Source organism: Tenrec ecaudatus, chromosome X, assembly GCF_050624435.1.
Source record: "Tenrec ecaudatus isolate mTenEca1 chromosome X, mTenEca1.hap1, whole genome shotgun sequence".
Classification (NCBI taxonomy): Eukaryota; Metazoa; Chordata; class Mammalia; order Afrosoricida; family Tenrecidae; genus Tenrec; species Tenrec ecaudatus.
In genome coordinates, this window is record NC_134548.1 from 41,407,649 (window position 1) to 41,426,920 (window position 19,272).

Here is a 19,272-nt window from a genome sequence, read left to right on the forward strand (position 1 = left end):
CCTCAGTTATAAATGCAGTTTCTCCTATATCAATTCACCTCAGTTCCATCTGGAACACTCACATGCAAAACTTTCACAGTAGGCCAAAATGCCTGCTACTTTCAACTCCTTGGTAGTGATAGGTTCCAGAACAAGAGAAGTGGCTCTTTCTGAGTCCATTAGTTTAAATTCTGCTACCTACAATACCTTGGAATATTGCCCACATCAGGCACCTTTTTTTCCCTTTATTTATTTAATCATTTTATTGGGGGCTCATACAATTCTTATCACAATCCATACATACATCCATTGTGTCAAGATCATATGTATATTTGTTGCCATCATCATTCTCAAAACATTTGCCACATCAGGCACTTTTATGTCAATGAATTTCCGTGGAAATTAGGCTTAAATAAACATGTAGCTGGAAAACAAAACAAGCAAACAAACAATCCAAAAAAGGAAAAACTAACCTATTACAGAAATACTAAAGATTCAAAATATTTTTTTTTGCAAAATCAGGGGAGAGCGCGAACGCAGTCCCCCACTACCACAAATTTTGCAGTCGAGTTTCCCGCATTTGGGGAAATCGCAGGGGTCAGCACACCCCAAGTGCAATGGGTGAGCCTCGCCCTGGGAAAACCACCTTCATGATCATGGTGTCTCCCCTGCCAGGTAAGTATGATTCAAAATATTTTTTATCACTTTCCATGTGGTTAAAAAAAAAAAAAGAATATATTCCCAGAGGACTCCCCCTACCTCGAACATGCTACCATGTGTAAGCCCTTTACAAAAGTTCACAACTATTCCAATGTGGCTGTTATTATTTTAATTGTATAGTTCTTCATTTATTCTCATGGTGGGTCCTTATTGCCCACTTATTAGAAAGTATTTCTGAATGAAAATGACTAGCCTAGCATTGGGGCAAGTGGATAAGTAGATCCATCACAGACTGTTCCAGTCATTGTGTCATCCATCTTGTCGAAGGCCGTCCTCTTTTTCACTGACCCTCTATCTTACCAAGTATGATATCTACTCCAGGAACCGGTCCCTCCTGTTGACATGTCTAAGACTTTCCTTCTCAAACCAAATTCACTGCCACGGAGTTGATTCCAACTCATAGCACTCCTATAGGATAGGATTTCTGTGGGTTTCTGAGACACTTTATAACTCTATGGGAATAGAAAGCCTCGCTCCCAAAGTGCAGCTGGTGGTTTCAAATGGTTGACCCTGTGGTTAGCAGTCCAACTCATAACCACTATGCTACCAGCTTTCATTAGAAGACCCTTCGATACCATATGTGTCTGTATACACACTAGAGCCACTTTAACCTGTCCACAGACACCACTCACCTGACCATCACTGCTTGACCCAAGAGTAAGTACATGGGCCACATAGAGTTAATCAATGTGCCTCCTTAGAGTTTTATATTTGTAGCTCTTGCAATGGGTATGCCATAAAGAACAAGTATATTTTCTTTTGTTCTCTGATGTTATTCCTAACATCTTGAATAGCACTGGTTAAATATTGTTGCTTATTGGTAAGTCCATTCTGGCTTGTATTGACCTTATAAGACAGAAGAGAACTACCCATAGAATATCGTATCTGTAATATTTATGGGACCGTAGCATCAGGTCATTTCTCCTGAGGAATTATTGGTGAGTTTCAATCACTCATATTTCAACTAGCAGCTGAGCACTTAGTCATTGTGTTACCATGGCAATAAATGTATTAAATTGAATTAATGGTGTTGGTCTCAGTTATTCTTTGATGGGGAACACTGTGAACCTGTGGCTGGCTCTGTGGACAGTCTTGTTGCTGAATGTTTGGAAGAAAAATAGAAATAAACTAATACTAACTTAGAAATACTCAAGTCCCAATTTCCAGCTATCTCTGCCTTTTGCTTGGTTTTGTAATTCAACAAATTGTCAGCATATATTGCTCAAATTTACTTGATCAAGATTATTGTCACTTGCACCCAGAAGTGTTTTTAATAAATGGAGCCTGGAATTCATAGTCTATTATTTACAATTTATGTCACTCTCTAAATAGAAAGTTTGAGATCTAAAAAAAATTAAGAAGATTGGCCTGAGATCACATGGTAGTGTGTGGCAAATTCTAGACTTAAATCTCTGACAATGTTTCTTTCCTGGTAGGGAAAAATAGATAAAACATGGAAGAGATAAAGAGTCTTAGATTGCAAGAGTCTTTTACCTTCAATGAGATTCAATCAGCTTTTCATGGCAGAACAACTGTGTCAGAAATGAGACAGAATTTTCACCATCAGAAACTTGAAGAAAACTCATTCTACTGAAGATGAGACATATGATAAAATGATCTAATGTCCATGGAGCTTGAGAATAACAAAGCAAACTTTGGTTTAAAAATATTTTTTTGTTTTGGCGAAAAAGCATATACTCATGCAATAGTTTATACTTGTGAAGTTTTAATGACAAAGACTGTATATTTCACAGTGTCACTATTGTCACAATCTCTGCTCCTTAAAATTCTCATCAATGTTTTCTCGTTACAAATGTCCACTTGAATTCAGATTGATAACTCTTTAGGAAAGTGTACAAGGCTAACATTCTTTATTAATCAAGCTAAACTGTTTTTTTAGTTTTAAAATGACTTAATGAGGTTGTTTCAGTTCAAACTTAAAAAAATATTTCTAGGCAATAGATTCAAGAGTTCACCTGACTTTACTGGATCTGATAGGTCTGGTTTCTATGAGAAATTGAAATAGAGATCTGCTTCTTAATACAGCTTTTTACTTCTTTCAAATATTCAAATGTAAATGGAGAACAGGGTTGTCATATAACTATTGTAAAAGAGTTGTGAATCTGAAAAATACTCCCAGATTAATTTAGAAATTGTAATAATAAAGAAATACTTGACCTAAGGAGACTAAGACTGTGGATATGTCTGACTGTGGTATGTGTTTGGGAGTCAGTAATTTCAAAAAACCTCACAGGAAAGGCAATAATATACTGTTTGCCAGGCAAACTATTAAACTGTGTGTTAGAGATGCCAAGAAGTTGGTGCTGATTTCCTGGTCCAGCCTTCAGTGCTCCTTGATTTGGCATCCACATCTCAATTTCCACTGGGGAGGCACTCCTCTCCAGAACATGTCATTTGATCTGGGGCTTATATACATGTGATCAAAATCTGGGCAATCAGATGGGTTCTGGGATGGAAATGCATGCGACTCAAACCAGACCATTAAGAGCCAGAATCTTGAAATAAGTACTCTATTTTTATTAGGGTTGTTGAGCCCTAGAATTTAAGTCTAGGTCCACTGTCAGTTGGTACCTACTTTGTCATCACAAGAAAGAGCCTGCCTGAGGATAACTCCAATCTCAGGAGAGAGGGAGGAAGGGGGGGAAAGAAAGAGGATAAGGAAGCAGAAGAGGGAAGGGGGAGGAGATGCGGAAGGGGAAGGGGAAGAGGTGGGGAGGGCAGGAAATTCACATTGTGAATCCCAAAACATCAGCATTGCTTTTCCCAGGGATACTGTCGAATACAAACTCTGTGTCCATCATCTATACCAATCCTGCCTTCTTGATTTTTTGCTAGATATTTTCTAGGAGATAAGGTAGGGATGTATGGCACTGATTCAATACAATCAAGATGAGTTTAACAACTATAAATTCAAAACTAAAAAAAAATTAAGCTAAAGATCATGGAAGGGAAGAATGGAAGAGAAGAGAAGAGGAAAGACTTCCTAGTATTTTTATTGGAATACTTGTTTCCAGCCATGCCTGTCTCATTTGTTTGTGAGCATCTAAATTCCATTTGGGAGAAGCCTAGGTTGAGTTGCCCCACTTGTATGTCAACTTGGCATACTGTGATGGGTTACCTGTTGTGATGCTAGGCTACCAGTATTTCAAATACTGAAAGGATCACACATGGTGTACATATTTCAGAGGAGCTCCCAGACTAAGAACTAATTAGGAAGGAAGATAGGTGGTCCACTTCTGAGGGGTTAGCGACTGAAAATCTTATAAAAACAGCACAACATTGTGCCGGAAGATGAGCCACTCAAAATAGAAGGCACTCAAAATATGACTGGGGAATGAATTGATACAGTGGTCAAAACATAGTAATTGTGAGGCTGGTACAGGACTGGGAAGCATTCTGTGCTGTTTTCTATGTGCTATTCCAACTCAATGGCCCCCAACAGCAGCAACAGGTTAAATTGGGTTCCCACTTAATACAGAGCCACAAAGGATCCAATGTAGTTGCACAGGGAATTTTATGAGTAAAAAATATTTGTTGAAAACAGAAACAAGATGGAAGGAACTAAGTCAATATCAATATATGGAGTAGAATGAATCCCTAAGAATGGCATCGGGAAGACAGAAAAGTTGAGGTTCATTAAGTAAACACGAAAACACAAGACACAATCTCTCTCTCATTATTTTATGAGCAAATATATACAGCAAATTATAGGAATATTAGTTGGCACATAACAGATGATATAGAGAAAGCAAAAACAATTCCAATCTATTATATTTCTATTTTTTTCCATTGAGGAAAAATTATTTTCAAATTGAGGTTTAGAACAACATAAATTAGGAGAAAATACAAACTCTGAACACATGATATTGGAGTTTGTGTTTGTTTGAAAACAATGTTGGCAGATTTGAATATAGAAGATATTTATTGAAAGGAAATTGAGAAAAGGGATAAGGTCTAAGGCATCATCAAAAAAAAAAATCTCACCATAGTGAATGAAGGGGGAAGTGCAGAGTGGAGACTCAAGGCCCATTTGTCCGCCACTGGAGATCCCCTCACAGAGGGGTCTAGGGGAGGAGATGAGTCAGTCAGGGTGCGATGTAGCACCGATGAAGAATACAGCTTTCCTCCAGTTCCTAAATGCTTCCTGCCCCCCCCCCCCACTACCATGATCCGAATTCTACCTTGCAAGTCTGGATAGAGCAGAGGTTGTACACTGGTGCATATAGGAGCTGGAGGCACAGGGAATCCAGGGCGGATGATACCTTCAGGACCAGCGGTGTGAGGGGCGATACTGGGAAAGTAGAGGGTGAGTGGATTGGAAACGGAGAACTGACTACAAGGATCTACATGTGACCTCCTCCCTGGAGGACGGACAACAGAAAAGGGGGTGAAGGGAGACACCGGATAGGGCAAGATACGACAAAAAATAATCTATAAATTATCAAGGGCTCATGAGGGAAGGGGGAGCGGGGAGGGAGGGGTAAAAAAGAGGACTTGATGCAAAGGGCTTAAGTGGAGAGCAAATGCTTCAAAAATGATTAGGGCAAAGAATGTACAGATGTGCTTTATACAATTGATGTATGTATATGTATGGATTGTGATAAGAGTTGTATCAGCCCCTACTAAAATGTTAAAAAACAAAAAGAAATCCTGGAGGGCTGGATAGTTGAGCTTTGGTGCTAAAGGACAGGAATACTCACCTAAATTATTCCATACACTTACTGAGGACTTATTTGCCACAACCACTGTGAAGTAGATAATGCATTTTGTGTTATAACTACCACAATATTGGAACTTACATGCTGACACTAGGATCCTATCTTTTCTGCCCAATGAACTTGATCTTAACACGACTATACCTTCAACCCAAGAGAAAACTCCACAGCCTAGGATTTTGTGCATGGTTGGCTTCAATTCAGAGGCTGATTGAACTGGTGAGCACATATATTAGAAAGCAGCCATGTATTTATAACATAGATTCAAGGGATATTGGGAAAACTCTGGATGTACAATTTTACCAGGAAGGAGCAAATGGTTTGCTTTTGACTACTAACCAAAATTTTGGATCTACCAAACAACCACAGAATAGCAGCTTGTGGATCTGCTGTCATAAGGTTTTGTTGTTGGTGGTGGTTTTGTCTTCCTTTGTTGCTTTGTTTTGCTTTGCTTGTTTTTGTGCTTACAGTCTACATGTCTATCAAGATAAGATAGGCGGGATAAACAATTTGGAGAAGAAAACAATGGGACCGATGGTTCCAGGGGGACAGGGGCGAAGGGGAGGTGGGAGAAAGGATGGGGGCTCAACCAACCCAGGGATAAAGGAACAAGTGAACAAAAATCGATGGAGAGAAGAGCATAGGGTGCCTAGTGGGATTAATCAAGAGCAATGTAACATAGAGGAATTACTAAAACCTGAATGAAGGCTGAACATGATAGTGGAACAAGAGGAAAGTAAAAGGAACCAGAAGACAGAGCTAGGAGGCAAAGGGCATGTATAGAGGTCTAAATACATGCATGCACATATGTAAATACATATAATGATAGGGAAATAGATCTATGTACTTATAATTGTGTTAGGTATTAAGGTAGCAAATGGACATTGGGCCTCGACTCAAGTACTCCCTCAATGCAAGAACACTTTTTTCTAATAATCTGGCATTCTGTGATGCTCACCTTTCTGACACTTTTGCTGAAGACACAATGGGTGCATAAGCAAATGTGGTGAAGAAAGCTGATGGTACCTGGCTATCAAAAGATATAGCACCTGGGGTATTAAAGGTTTGAAGATAAATAAGTGGCCATCTAGCTGAGAAGCAACAAAGCCCACATGGAAGAAGCACACCAGTCTGTGTGATCACGAGGTCTTGATGGGATCAGGTATCAGGCATCTAAAACCCACAACATAACCATACCAATGTGAATGGGGTGTGTGTGCAGAGTGGAGACCCAAAGCCCATCTGCAGACAATTGGACATCCCCTTACAGAAGGGTCACAAAGACAAGATGAGCCAGTAAGGGTGCAGCATAGTACCGATGGAACATACAACTTCCTGTAGTTCTTTAATGCTTCCTCCCCTCCACCCACTACCATGACCTCAATTCTACCTTACAAGTCTGACTAGACCAGAAAATGTACAGTGCTACAGATAAGAGCTGGAAACACAGGGAAGCTCAGGACCAAAAATGAGACTAAAGATACCAAGAAGGTAAGGGGAAGGTGGGAGCAAAAAGGGATTACATCACAAGGATTGACATATAATCCCCTTCCTCCCAGGGGGACAAACAACAGAAGAGTGGGTGAAGGGAGAAAGCTGAAGATATAGATATGAAAATAATAATTTATAATTTATCTAGGGTTCATGAGGGAGGGCGAGAAAAAATCAGGAGTTGATATGAAAGGCTCAAGTATAAAGAAAATGCTTTGAAAATTATGATGGCAACAAATGTACAAATGCACTTAACACAATGGATGAATGTATGGATTGTGATGACAGGTGTGAGAGCCCCCAATAAAAATATTTAATTAAAAAATTAAAATACCAAAAAAAAATAAACTACAGTCACTGAAATTTCTACAGAATATTTTTCTACTTTGAAACCTGTGAGGTTGCCTGGAGTCAGAATCAACTCAAGGTAATGGGTTTCATTTGTTTTCATTTCAGATAGCAGGAGGTGGGCTCTTCTCACCATTAGATCTCAGAAAGGAGAAATTCTTTGAGCAGAGGATAGAATTAAGTTACTGTGCAGCCAAAACAACTTACCAACCTCCTCTACAGAAGTATCTAGGTCAAATCATAACTTGAATAGTATGGTTGGTTCAGGAGTTGACCCTTAAAAGGACCATTGATGAATGAATTTTTTAGGAGGACGAGAAGCATCTGCAAACCAATTCATAAAAGGGAATTGATAAGGTTCAGTCTGGAAAAATCAACATTTTCCCTTACATTGTGAATTCTAAAATGTCAGCATTGCTTTTCCCAGGGATACTGTCCAGTACTAACCTGTGTCCATCATCCATATGAATGATCTTTTGCTAGATATTTTCTAGGAGATAAGGTAGGGATATATGACACCGACTCAATACAAGCAAGATGAGTTTAGCATCTATAAATTTTAAACTAAAAGAAAAAGCAAGCTAAAGATCATGGTGAGGTCTATCTCTATATTCAAATTGAATTCCCTTTCTAAGGAAATACATTGTACAAATCTTAGAAGGTCTTGGAAAAGACTGATATGTACCCTAAAATTGTATCCCATTTTCTTTTGCTGCTGTTATGTAGTATTGAATCAATTCTGACTCATATCATCAGAAGGAAACACTGCCTGGTCCTACACCCTCCCCACAATCGTTGAATGGATGTTTGCAGCTTTTCTTCTCATTTTGAGTCATGCTACATCAGCAAATGAAGATTCCCAAATCTTTGCTTCAACTCTAATTAAGGTGGATTCTACTTTGAGGAAACAGCTCTTGACCAGTCCTACTTTGAGTATCTTCTGACCTGAGAGGCTCATTTTCTGGCACTTTGACAATATTCTGCTCCTGTTTATAAGGTTTTCAGTGACTAATTTTTTTCAGAAATTTGACTGCCTCTTCCTTCTTAGTAGTCTGTCTTAGTCTGGAAGCTCCACTGAAATCTGTCCATATGGGTGATCTCCTTGGATTTCGAATACCAGTGGCATAACTTCCAGCATCCTAAGAGATGCAAGCCACCACAGCATGACAAGTTGGTAAGTATGAGAAGTAGTGGCTTCTTCCTTTTCTCCTTAGGAATAGAACCTGGTTTATGCAGAGTGGCAATAATCTGTTTTTAATGTATCGATGTTGACTCATAGAGAACCCTTGTGCTGGAGTTTAACTGCTCCAGGAGGCTTCTTGGCTGTTATCTCTTTGGAAACAGACCATCAGGCTTTTCTTTGGATTAGGTTCAAACCACTAACATCTAAGCTAGTCAAAGTCACTGTCCCCACGTCGATTCTGACTCACGGCACCGCTATATACAATTTCCATGACTGTACATCTTTTTGGAAGAAGAAAGCCTCGTAAATCTCCTGTGGAGCCGCTGGTGGGTTTGAAACACCAATTAGTTAGTAGCCCTCTAATCCACAGTGCCACCAGGGTTCCTCAGTTGAGTTCAAATTGCACCACCAAAGGACCTTAGAGAAGCAATACACCCAGTTAAAAACATATTTTTCAGATGCCTTGATCTATATATGACCATATAATTGAGATCTGACCAATTAGAATTAGAAATATTTTGTGGGACTGCAATGAAAGTAGCTTAAAAGGGTTGACCTTTTGTCCTGCTCTAATTGATCCCTTGTTTCTACAAAGACTATAACCTTCATAGTAAGAGTTCTAGCATGAGATGACTTATAAAAGAAAAACCATATACTAATAATAATATAGCAGAAAGACCGAAGGAACTACGGTGGTTACAATCATACTTTCCCTGCTTCCCTATCTCGGGATCTTTTAATATGAAATAGAAAGACACTTTTATTATGCTTCAAATGGTGATGATGATTGTATTTGTCATTTATATGCAGTCACACATAACCCTAATGGATAAATAGATATATTTGCTTTGGGTTGTAGCTTTTACATGAAATCTTATGACTTTACACATTAAAAAACAAAACTATGATAATATATGCATTCTATGACTAGACAATTACATATAAAAGCAAACTAAATCCACTGCTACCCAGTAAATTCTGACTCATAGGGGACCTATGTAGAGTTTCTAAGACTGTAAATCTTTACAAGAGTAGACAGCTCATCTTTCTTCTGTGGAGCAACTGGTGGTTTTGAACTGCTGGCCATTTGGTTAGTAGCCCAATGCCAACTCACAGTGCCAGGTATGTATGTTTTTATTGCTGTTATTACGTGCTCTTGAGTCAACTCTGAGAGTTGTCATTACGACCCTATGCACAAAAGAATAAGACATTACCTGGCCCTCTGCTATCCTCACAATTGGTGTTACATTTGAGCCCATTGCTATAGCCACTGTGTCGATCCATCTCATTTAGGGTGTTCCTTAGGTGCATGTACTACTGAGATGCAATGTATCTTTCTATTCCCAAATATTTTATGGAAAAGGAAATTATATAAAATGGAGAGTACATTAAAAATATTGTCTCTAAGAAATCAATCTGTTCTTTGAATTATATTTGATATTAGCCACAGCAAAGCATGGTTCCCATACTATTAAAGTTCACTAGAAATAGTAGAGTCTCATTCCAGTATTATCCCTCTATCCAGCCTCATAGGTCACAGCTTGCTTTGACTTGAATGCTTACTCCATACTGGAAACCAGGGTCAGATTGTACAAATCAATTGTCTTATTTTATTTGCATGCTATAATTTTGTAAATGAAATAAAGCCATTACAAGGCATAATAGACCTCTGATTTAAAAATAAACATTGAGATGAGGTAAATATTTCAGCTTGTCTGTGACATTTATCTGGTAACAAGAGCAGATTAGAGTGTCATGATGTTCTAGTCCATAGACGTCTCCTCAGGATCCTTTTTATAGATGACCCAATCTTTTGGATGCATTTACACTCATCATTTATATATACTTATTTACTTGTCTCCTCTGTGGCCTATAGTGTTCTATGTCCAAACTCTGATTTCATATGCCTAATGGAAAGTTTAAAATCCAAATAGTCTTTACACAAAAATTCAGATATTCCCATCTGAATACAAAACAGAAGAACCTCAAATCTGTTGCCATGGAGTCCATTCCAAACCTAGAGAATAGGATGTAACTGCCCTATAAGGGAGCCCTGGTGGTGTAGTGGTTATGCATGGGGCTGCTACTTATAAAGTCATCAGTTCACAACCACCAACCTGCTCCACGAGAGAAAGAGGAGATTTTCTATTCTCATAAAGAATTACAATGTTGACCTCTTCCGGTAGCGGCCTGAGGCCATCTGCCAAAATGGTTCACTCCTCACTTGACCCAGAAAACCCCACTAAATCATGCAAATCAATCATGTCCAATCTTTGGGTCCATGTGAAACAGGCCAGGCCATGAAGGATGTGCATATCCATAAAGCCACCAAATATTTGAAAGATGTCACTTTGTAGCAGCAGTGTGTGCCCCTCCAACATTACAATGATGGAGTTGGTAGGTGTCCCCAGGCCAAACAGTGGGGTTTGATGTAGGATCAGTGTCCCCAAAAGAGTGCTGAAGTTTTGCTGCACATGTTTAAAAATGCAGAGTAATGCTGAACTCAAGGGTTTTGATGTAGATTCTCGGGTCGTTGAGCACAATCAGGTGAACAAAGACCTCAAGAGGTACTGTTGGGTTTACAGAGCTCATAGTCAGATCAAGCCATACCTGAGTGCCCCCTGCCATATTTAAATGATCCTCACTGAAAAGGAACAAATATTTGTTCCTAAACCAGAAGAGGAGGTTACACAGAAGAAAACTATATCCCAGAAGAATTAAGAAGCAAACATTTATGACTCAGGAGTAAATCAAACTTAAAATAAACATTAAAAAAAAACAAAAAACAGAGTCTCCATTATACCCTGTCCCATATAGGGTCACTGTGAGTCAGAGTTGACTGGACAGCAGTGAGTTCAGTTTTCTTAGTTGAATATTTACAGGAGCACACTGCCACATCTATCTCTCATGGAGCTGCTGGTGGCGTCAAACCGCTGATCTTTCAGTTAGTGGACAAGCTCCAAAACATTGTGTTACCACAGGTATTCTACTAACTGAATAATAATACATTATACTGAGTACTGGTGACCTGGAGAGATTCTAATTGCGAGCTTCAAATAAATGTGCATGAGGTAGTTAGTTTATTGTACCGATAAACACATGTGGAGTTAATTGAAGGGCAGAGATAAATGGCTTGGTGAGCCTTGCCTTTCGAGTTCTCAGGTCTCTTCCTTTGTGATGGTCAGACCAGGGTGCAGCTGCGTAGCCAGTTCCCTCCTTCAGCTGGCAAGGCTCACTTCCTGCAAGACATCTCCAAGGAGAAGTCACATGGACCTATCCCGAAGCAGCCCTGGGTGCTGGAGCAGCCGTGTGGAAATCCCTGCCAGCACTGAGATGCTTACACATTCAGTGACTCAGCTTTCCTCCTGCAGTCGGCATCATAGTGTGTGTTTTATGAGATGGAGGAGGACTTTGTGGATGGGTGTCAGACATATGGGTTAATGTTGGACTTGTGGGCTTGGGCAGCACTCGGTTGGGATGTTTTCTTGATGTGCTCTTAACTTTTATAAAGAACTCTTATACATGAGTTTCTGTGGATTTATTTCTCTAAAGTACCCAGACTAACACAATGCATGACCCATCTGTCTGTATATCAAATAGGAAGATACCTTAATGACTTTCTGGAACATCTTAGCGGAAAGATAATCAAGATGCAAAAGAATGAGTGTTTTTTGTTTGTTTGTTTGTTTGATTTCAGGGCCAGCAGTTCAAAACCACCAGTCTCTCCATCAGAGATAGACAGGGATTTCTATTCCCATAAATCCTGGAGGCTCTTCTACCAGACCCTGTAGGGTCGCTATGAGTCTGCATCGACTCAATTGAGCGTTTAGAAGTTTTATTTGTGTGCCTTCTAGTCAATAATAAACCAATTTTATCTCTCAGTCTTTTCAGATGCAGCTCAATCAAAAGGTCTGCAGCTCCAAACCACCAGCTGCTCTGCAGGAGAAAGATGAAGCTTTGCACTTGTGTAAATGAGTTACAGGCTCAGAAACCCACAGGTTCACTATGGGTGAGAAGCAACTCGATGGCCCTGGGGTTTTTTGCTGCTGTTGTTGCTTTAGTTTCTATCATGAAACTTCTAGCCAATATGAAACCAATTTTAAATTAGTTTTTTTAGATGCAGCTCAGCTAACAACAACAAAAAATCAGACAATTGTACATTATCCCACCCCCACCCCCAACTCCACAAGACCCGAGAGCTTGGCAAACTAAGGAGAAATTGTGGAAAGAGTCTGTAGTACTGAAATGATGGATAACTATTGAGTCCAGATCTCCCCTCACGGCACACTCACTCCTTATGAATGTAGCGCCAGTTTATCCTCTCTATGCAGATCTTCTCCCCAATGTGGCTTTCTTTCCATCACACATTTTTACTTTTCTGCCTGCTTTTGCTACTGCAGAATTTGATAGTCTTTAAAAAGGATGAATTTTATTGTTTCATGCATCAGCAAGAAAATAAGTCAATTTAAATATTTATTGCTTTATATGTTTCACCTTAGAATAGCATTTGTCACACTAAGAAAGTACGAAAACATTTAACCTTGTAAAATAACACATCAGGTATTCGTCACACACACACACATATATCCACGATTCTTTTCAAAGGAGATCCAATTCTGAAAATAGGAAAGTACAAGGAGCTTATGTGATAAACAAGGTAGTGGGAATCCACTTCATTCAGTAACTTCATGCAGAGTAGTAATGATTTGGGGGAAATTTTAACATTTATTTAGAGCTGGATGCTGAGTTAAACATTTTGTAGACATTATCTTAACTCTTCTCTGAGACAGATTGGATTATTATCATCAATTTTTAATGAGAGAAATGAGGTTTAGGAAGCCTAAATAACTTTTCCAAGACGACAATGCTAGATTTGGTTTTGCTATTTGCGTATTGTAGGTAGGTAGTAAGTTTTCCTCCAATCCCGATGTCACCTTCTTCCTCTTAAATATCAGCTTCCCAAAGTATTTTGCTCAGCACACAGATTTCATAAGAGTGGTGAAAGGTTACAACCCTAGTACATGCCTTTCCTGATTTCAAACCACGCAGTATCCCTTCTTTTCAAATAACTGCTTCTTTATAATTTTACTTGAATCCACAATCAATGCTCATAAAAGCGGCAGTCATGATGTCAGACAATGACTTTCTCTTGCATTGGGTAAACCTAATGAAAAAGACTTCTTTATAGTGTTGAAAACAAAGATGTCACCTTGAAGATAAATCAGGCCAGACCCAAGCCGGGATATTTTCAATTGCCTCATATGCATTCAAAACCTAGACAATGAATAAAAAGTGTCCACCATGAGCATACTGGTCTTTTAGAAGTAGCTCTGTAAGATTAAAATGACAACAGTAACTCAAAGGCTAGATAGGAAAATTAGGGGGTTGAGAGTCTATGGTGATAAGAGAGGAACAACTCAGAAAAGAACGGTAAGAATGGTTGCACAAGTCAAGGAATTTAACAAATGTCAGTAATTGTATATGTAGAAACTGTTGACTTGGTGTCTATTGCAGGGACAGTGAATTATTTAATGTGGCTCTTCTAGACAAAGTCTCTGACTCTCACCAAATTACCTTTCCCGGCATAAAAGAAGGCTAGGGGAGGTACTGACCAGATTCATCTATGTGTAACTGCAAACAGGATTCCCTAGGGTGCCATCCTGCTGTGTATAAAATGAGCCCTCTGAGAAGCATTATGAGCCCTCTGAGAGATCTCATTACCAGCCAGGTCCAGGAGTCGAGTGAGATCCCTGTGCAGTGAACCTCCTGGATACAGATGACAGCAACATCAGAAGAGCAGCAGCAGAACTAGGAGCCAGAGCATAGAACAAAGCAATGGACTTTCCCAGCCTGTGGAGCAATTAAAGATGACTGATATTGTACAGGAGACTGACTATCGGAGTGGGTTGCCGCTGGGTAATTAATTGGGGAGTTGGACTTGTTGACCCATGGAAGTGGAGCTGAGTGTCATTGGGTTGAAGCTTACTGGAGTGGCGTGACCTTGTCCACTTATTTCAGGAAGCTGGGTTTGCTGACCCATGGAGCTTAAGTTGGATACCTTCAGGTTGAGGCTTATAGCAGAGTAGTATGCCTTTTGGGCATTTGTAGACTTGACAGAACTTTGTATTATGTTCTACTAAGTCAATCCTGAGCAACCCTCACTGGCATTACAGCTTGTTAGCTTTCTTAATAAAGCTTTTAATTAAAAAAAATCTGCCTTAGAGTTCTGTGTAGTCATTGCATTGGATATTACAACCAAGAGGTAAATTACATAACACTAACTTAGCACATCTATATTTTGTGTTATATATTCTGAACAACAACAAAGATATGCATCTATTGGGGTCTACTATGGGCCAAGCATAAATATAAGAGCAGACAACACAGACAAAAATTGATGAAACTTTGATCTAATCAGAAAATAGAATCAGACTTATATTAACAAGCTCATTCTGGCTTCTGTCTTGAGAAAAGCCTACAGGGGGCATAAGAGCAGATACACAAAGTGCTGAGTTGAGTTTGACTCATAGTGACCCCGTAAGGCAGTGTAGAACTGTTCCTACTGGTTACCAAGACTGTAGGTTTTTATTGGAGCAGAGAGCCTTACCTTTCTCCCATGGAGTGGCTGATGGGTTTGAACTGTTGGTCTTTTATCTAGCAGTTGAGAATTTTAACCACTGACAGTGTTACTTATGCAGGGAGAGGAAATCAGTTACATGGGTAATATAATAAATCGGGAATACATCTCACAGCATATGCTATAAGGACTAGAGGTAGCGCGGTTTCAATGATATCAACCCTTTTCTGGTTGCCTATCTGAGGAAAACATTAGAAAAATTTCTGAAAAGAACTTTAAAGATTTATTTTCCAATAAAATTTGCTAAACGCAAAGTGTTGAAGTTTGAAAGTTGTGCAATTGTTGACTTTTTTTCCACATTCACCCATAGATAGCAGTGATTTACATAAATGAAAACCTTTGGACTTTATAGTTTTCCTGCATTGTTAAGCATCATTTTTATGTTATTCCCTTGATGAACCCACTGAATCTATGTTCCATCCATAGTTTTGCTTAATCTGCATAATTAGGAAATACCAAGGAAGAAACAGGAATTGGGCAATTCAGCAAGATCACAGCAACCATGTGTTGGGAACTGCCTGTCAGCAAATGCTCCTAGAAATTCTGTAAATATCAGGCTTTTGGAAAGATTTTGTGTACGTTGCATTTTTCAAACGGTGTGGTCACTGCTACATCTACAGAATCCAACAATAATTATTGGAACTTAGCTTTCTGAATGCCTGAATACTTCTCTTCCATATTTCCCAGAAGTATGCCTCCTCTCAAAGGTTTGTTGCCCTGTTAAGGAAGTAGTATTGATTAGAGAAAACTTCTATGACATTGGATGATGAGAAGTTAGCCAAATTTTCCAGTTACTATTGCTGATTAACTAATTATTCTAAGACCTAGATATTAAAATAACTGTATTGTTTTGCTCACAGACACGTCGGTCGGGAATTCTGGAAGGACTCAGAAGAGTAATTTTCACTATGGATCTTTCATGGAGCTGAAGTCATCTGACAGCTTGACTGGACTAAACATCATAGTTGGTTGACTCACTAACAGAGTGGTCAGTTGATGATCGCAGCTGGTCTATGCAGAGAAGCATCTGCAGGTGACCTCTTCATGCAACCTGGGCTTCTTCAAAGCACGTCAGACTCAGGGAGTCAAATTATTACAAGCCAGTTCAAGGGTCCAAATGTGAGCAGTCCATCATGTCATATGGGATCTTCCTCTCATTTTATGACCTAGCATTGCTGTAGCATCATTACCAACATTTTCTATGATTCTCATCTTCATGGTTTCTTCTATTCATGACAATTGTGTCAGTTGTACAAATTTAGAGGAGTGGACATGGTACCACTCTCTTTATGAGAGTAATGCTGATGCCATATTGGAGTCCAGGGACTGAGAGAAACTTTTGCTGTCATCTTTAGAAACTACAGTACAACACACAAGGTTCATTTGTAAAATTAGAGTGTGTGAGGTCATTGAATTGGAGAAAAGTACAGGGGCTCGCAGAGCTTGTAAAGAAAGAGGCCAAGCAAAAAGGTAGAAATTGGAAAATGTTTGCATTCCTGTATCTAAAAAAGCAAAAGCCTCCCCAAAATATAATGAGAGTTAAATCAAGTCAGGTTAAATTTTCAATAAGGTCTTCACTCTCACTCTTCACTCCAAGTCACCTTGACGATGGCATCTTTCCTCTCACGGTTATTCATTTTATATATCTTTAGTAAGCACATCTTAGCCTGTGTTAATAAGTAAATCTAACAAAAGTCTTACTCTCATTGACAGTGTATTCTAATGGAGTGTTGATATTAAAATAAATAACAGCATTGATGTTTGCATGGATTTTGAAAAGAGTTGCATGAGCCACCAATAAAATTATTAGATAACAACAAAAAATAAATAACTGTGCTTAAAATGTAAGTAAATAACAATTAGAGGTAGCACTTCAGGTGGACTAACTAGCCAGCTGCACTCTGGAGGAAGTTCTGAGCTGGAAATATACCAGGTGATTGGGCAACAGACAAAACAATTAAGTCTTCAAAAAGAATGTCATAGGTAAAAGGTTCAATCTGTCTGGTGAGTTTAAGGGGGATTCTGGATACCATTAATCACTTGATTCCCCCAATGTAAATCATATTGTTTAAGATTCATTTTGTGACATTTGTTCTACTCATTGTCATTAGTCTCCCAAAGAAAACTCTTAGCAATCCCAATATTTCACCATACCACACCCTGTACCCACTCCCTTTGTCATGTAAATTGAGAATCCCACGAAGACAGTTTCTATTTCATCACATGATTTCCAAGAGAATAGGTATAAATGACAGTATTCCAGATCTTAAGCGATCTTACATGTTTTGACTTGCATGGCCATTATCTCTGTCATCACCATGCAAGCATGCTGGGTCGGGCCTTCAGGAGGCTGAAAGATGTTACCCCATTCTCTCCATTTAATAGCCAACCCACTTCCAGGAAAAGCAACAAACCTGGCTAAGATTCCACATGGACAAGTGATACATTTACTGTTACATGCTACTAAGATTTTGTAGGTGCTTATTATATAACATTGTTAGTCAATAGAGAAGTGACACACCTGGAAACAGGCATAGCGTCTTCTCCTGGTGAACTGTTTACAATTCTATTTTGAATCCACGAACACAAGTCTCTGTTATTGCTGCTGGTGCTTACCACCAGACTGGGGTGTCAACAAGAGAGGTCTTTAGATTCATAACAAGGAGGGGAGGGTGGAGGAATAGGTGAAATAAGGCTTCATTTCTGCTTGTGAAGGCTTACATGTTATAACTCCTTATCTAAGAGGACAGAAATCACTCTAAATCGCCACTACTGGGGGATGGGGTAACAAGCCTTAAGGAGAAATATATATATATTTCAGTTGCTTATTTGATGCCCTTTCTTCTTTTAACCTTCAATCCCTCACCTAAAAGTAAATTTAGATTTTTGTTGAATTAAAAATGAACATGCCTTGGTAGTGTTAAAATAAGAAGGCAGCCATATCATCCTTGAACCTATGTGGACTGTGTCATTCATGGCAATAACCTTGGCACGCTGAGCTCTGAGCTTTTTTCTCAGAATATGGAAGTAAGAACCGAGGAACACACTATACATATTGAATCCCTACTTCTTAATCTATAAAACGGAACACTTTTCAGAAGACAAAAGAAAAACAATAAACCTTCAAGCAAAATTGGCCTTTCAAATAAGTGGTCTAGTTGCCACCCCCACCCCAGTGTCAGAAGCTTACATGAATGATTTATTCTTTTGTATCTTCTGCCATCCCTACCCCAATACAAATATGACTTGGTGAGGCCAGTGACCTCTTAAGCCTTCCCTGGTCAACACTTTGTGAAAGAAAGAATTATTGTAAAACAGTAGAGCCCAAGGAACGAAACTAGTTTTCAATGTTGTTTTAAATTTTTACTGAGAATTGGATGGAGGGCCATAGTCTTGGGTATTCCGCCAGGCTCTGTGCATCGAATAAGCCTTGCCTCTTTTATGATTTTGAGTTTTGTTTCACATTTTTTCCTCCCACTCTTTCCAGGAACTTTTAATGTGATATCGCTTTAAAGCAGTTCGGAGTGGTCACCAATTATTATCTAACTCTTCTGGCCTAAGAGTCATGGAGACTGATGTTTGTATGCTTCACTAGTCCAATTGGACTAATTGTTTCCCTAGGCCTTTGCTTTTCTTCACTTTTCTTTATTCCAGATGGGGAGTGGTTAGCAGCTGCATTTTAGATGACCACTCTTGAACTTTAAAGATCTCAATTGATACTCAGCAAATGAACAGGTAGAATATTGTCTTTGTGGACTATATGATGCCAATTGACCTTGGTGTTTCCAGAGATCATGATCCTGTGCCCCCAGACCAATGACTCATTCCCTCAAGGTACTTGATTGTGTCTTAGAAATTTTCATTTGATCCACCACAAACATGCATCTATTTTGAGCATAGTTATACATGCAGAAATATCCATACACATATGTGTGCATATGTGTGCATAGATATGCTACAACACTGCCTCCATCACTTGTTCAGCCTGAGTCTATCTGTACATATACTTGTAGATCACTGTTATTGCATGATTGTATACGTAAGAATATATCTGAAGGCAAATGATTTTTTAATATTTCATTTTCTATTTCACTGGACTATAAACTTCATCACATCTAGAACCCTATGTAGTTGGAACATTTGTCCATTTCTGGGTTCAACACTACAGAAGAGGGCCC

At 39.1% G+C, this 19,272-nt stretch overlaps 1 non-coding gene across 1 annotated transcript; it reads right to left on the bottom strand.

Annotated features, from left to right (window-relative positions):
* Positions 1-498: 498 nt before the first annotated feature.
* LOC142435214 (U1 spliceosomal RNA) lies at positions 499-662 on the bottom strand. The gene has a single exon (XR_012781318.1). It is a non-coding gene; the product is annotated as a U1 spliceosomal RNA (small nuclear RNA).
* Between the last annotated feature and the right edge of the window lie 18,610 nt (positions 663-19,272).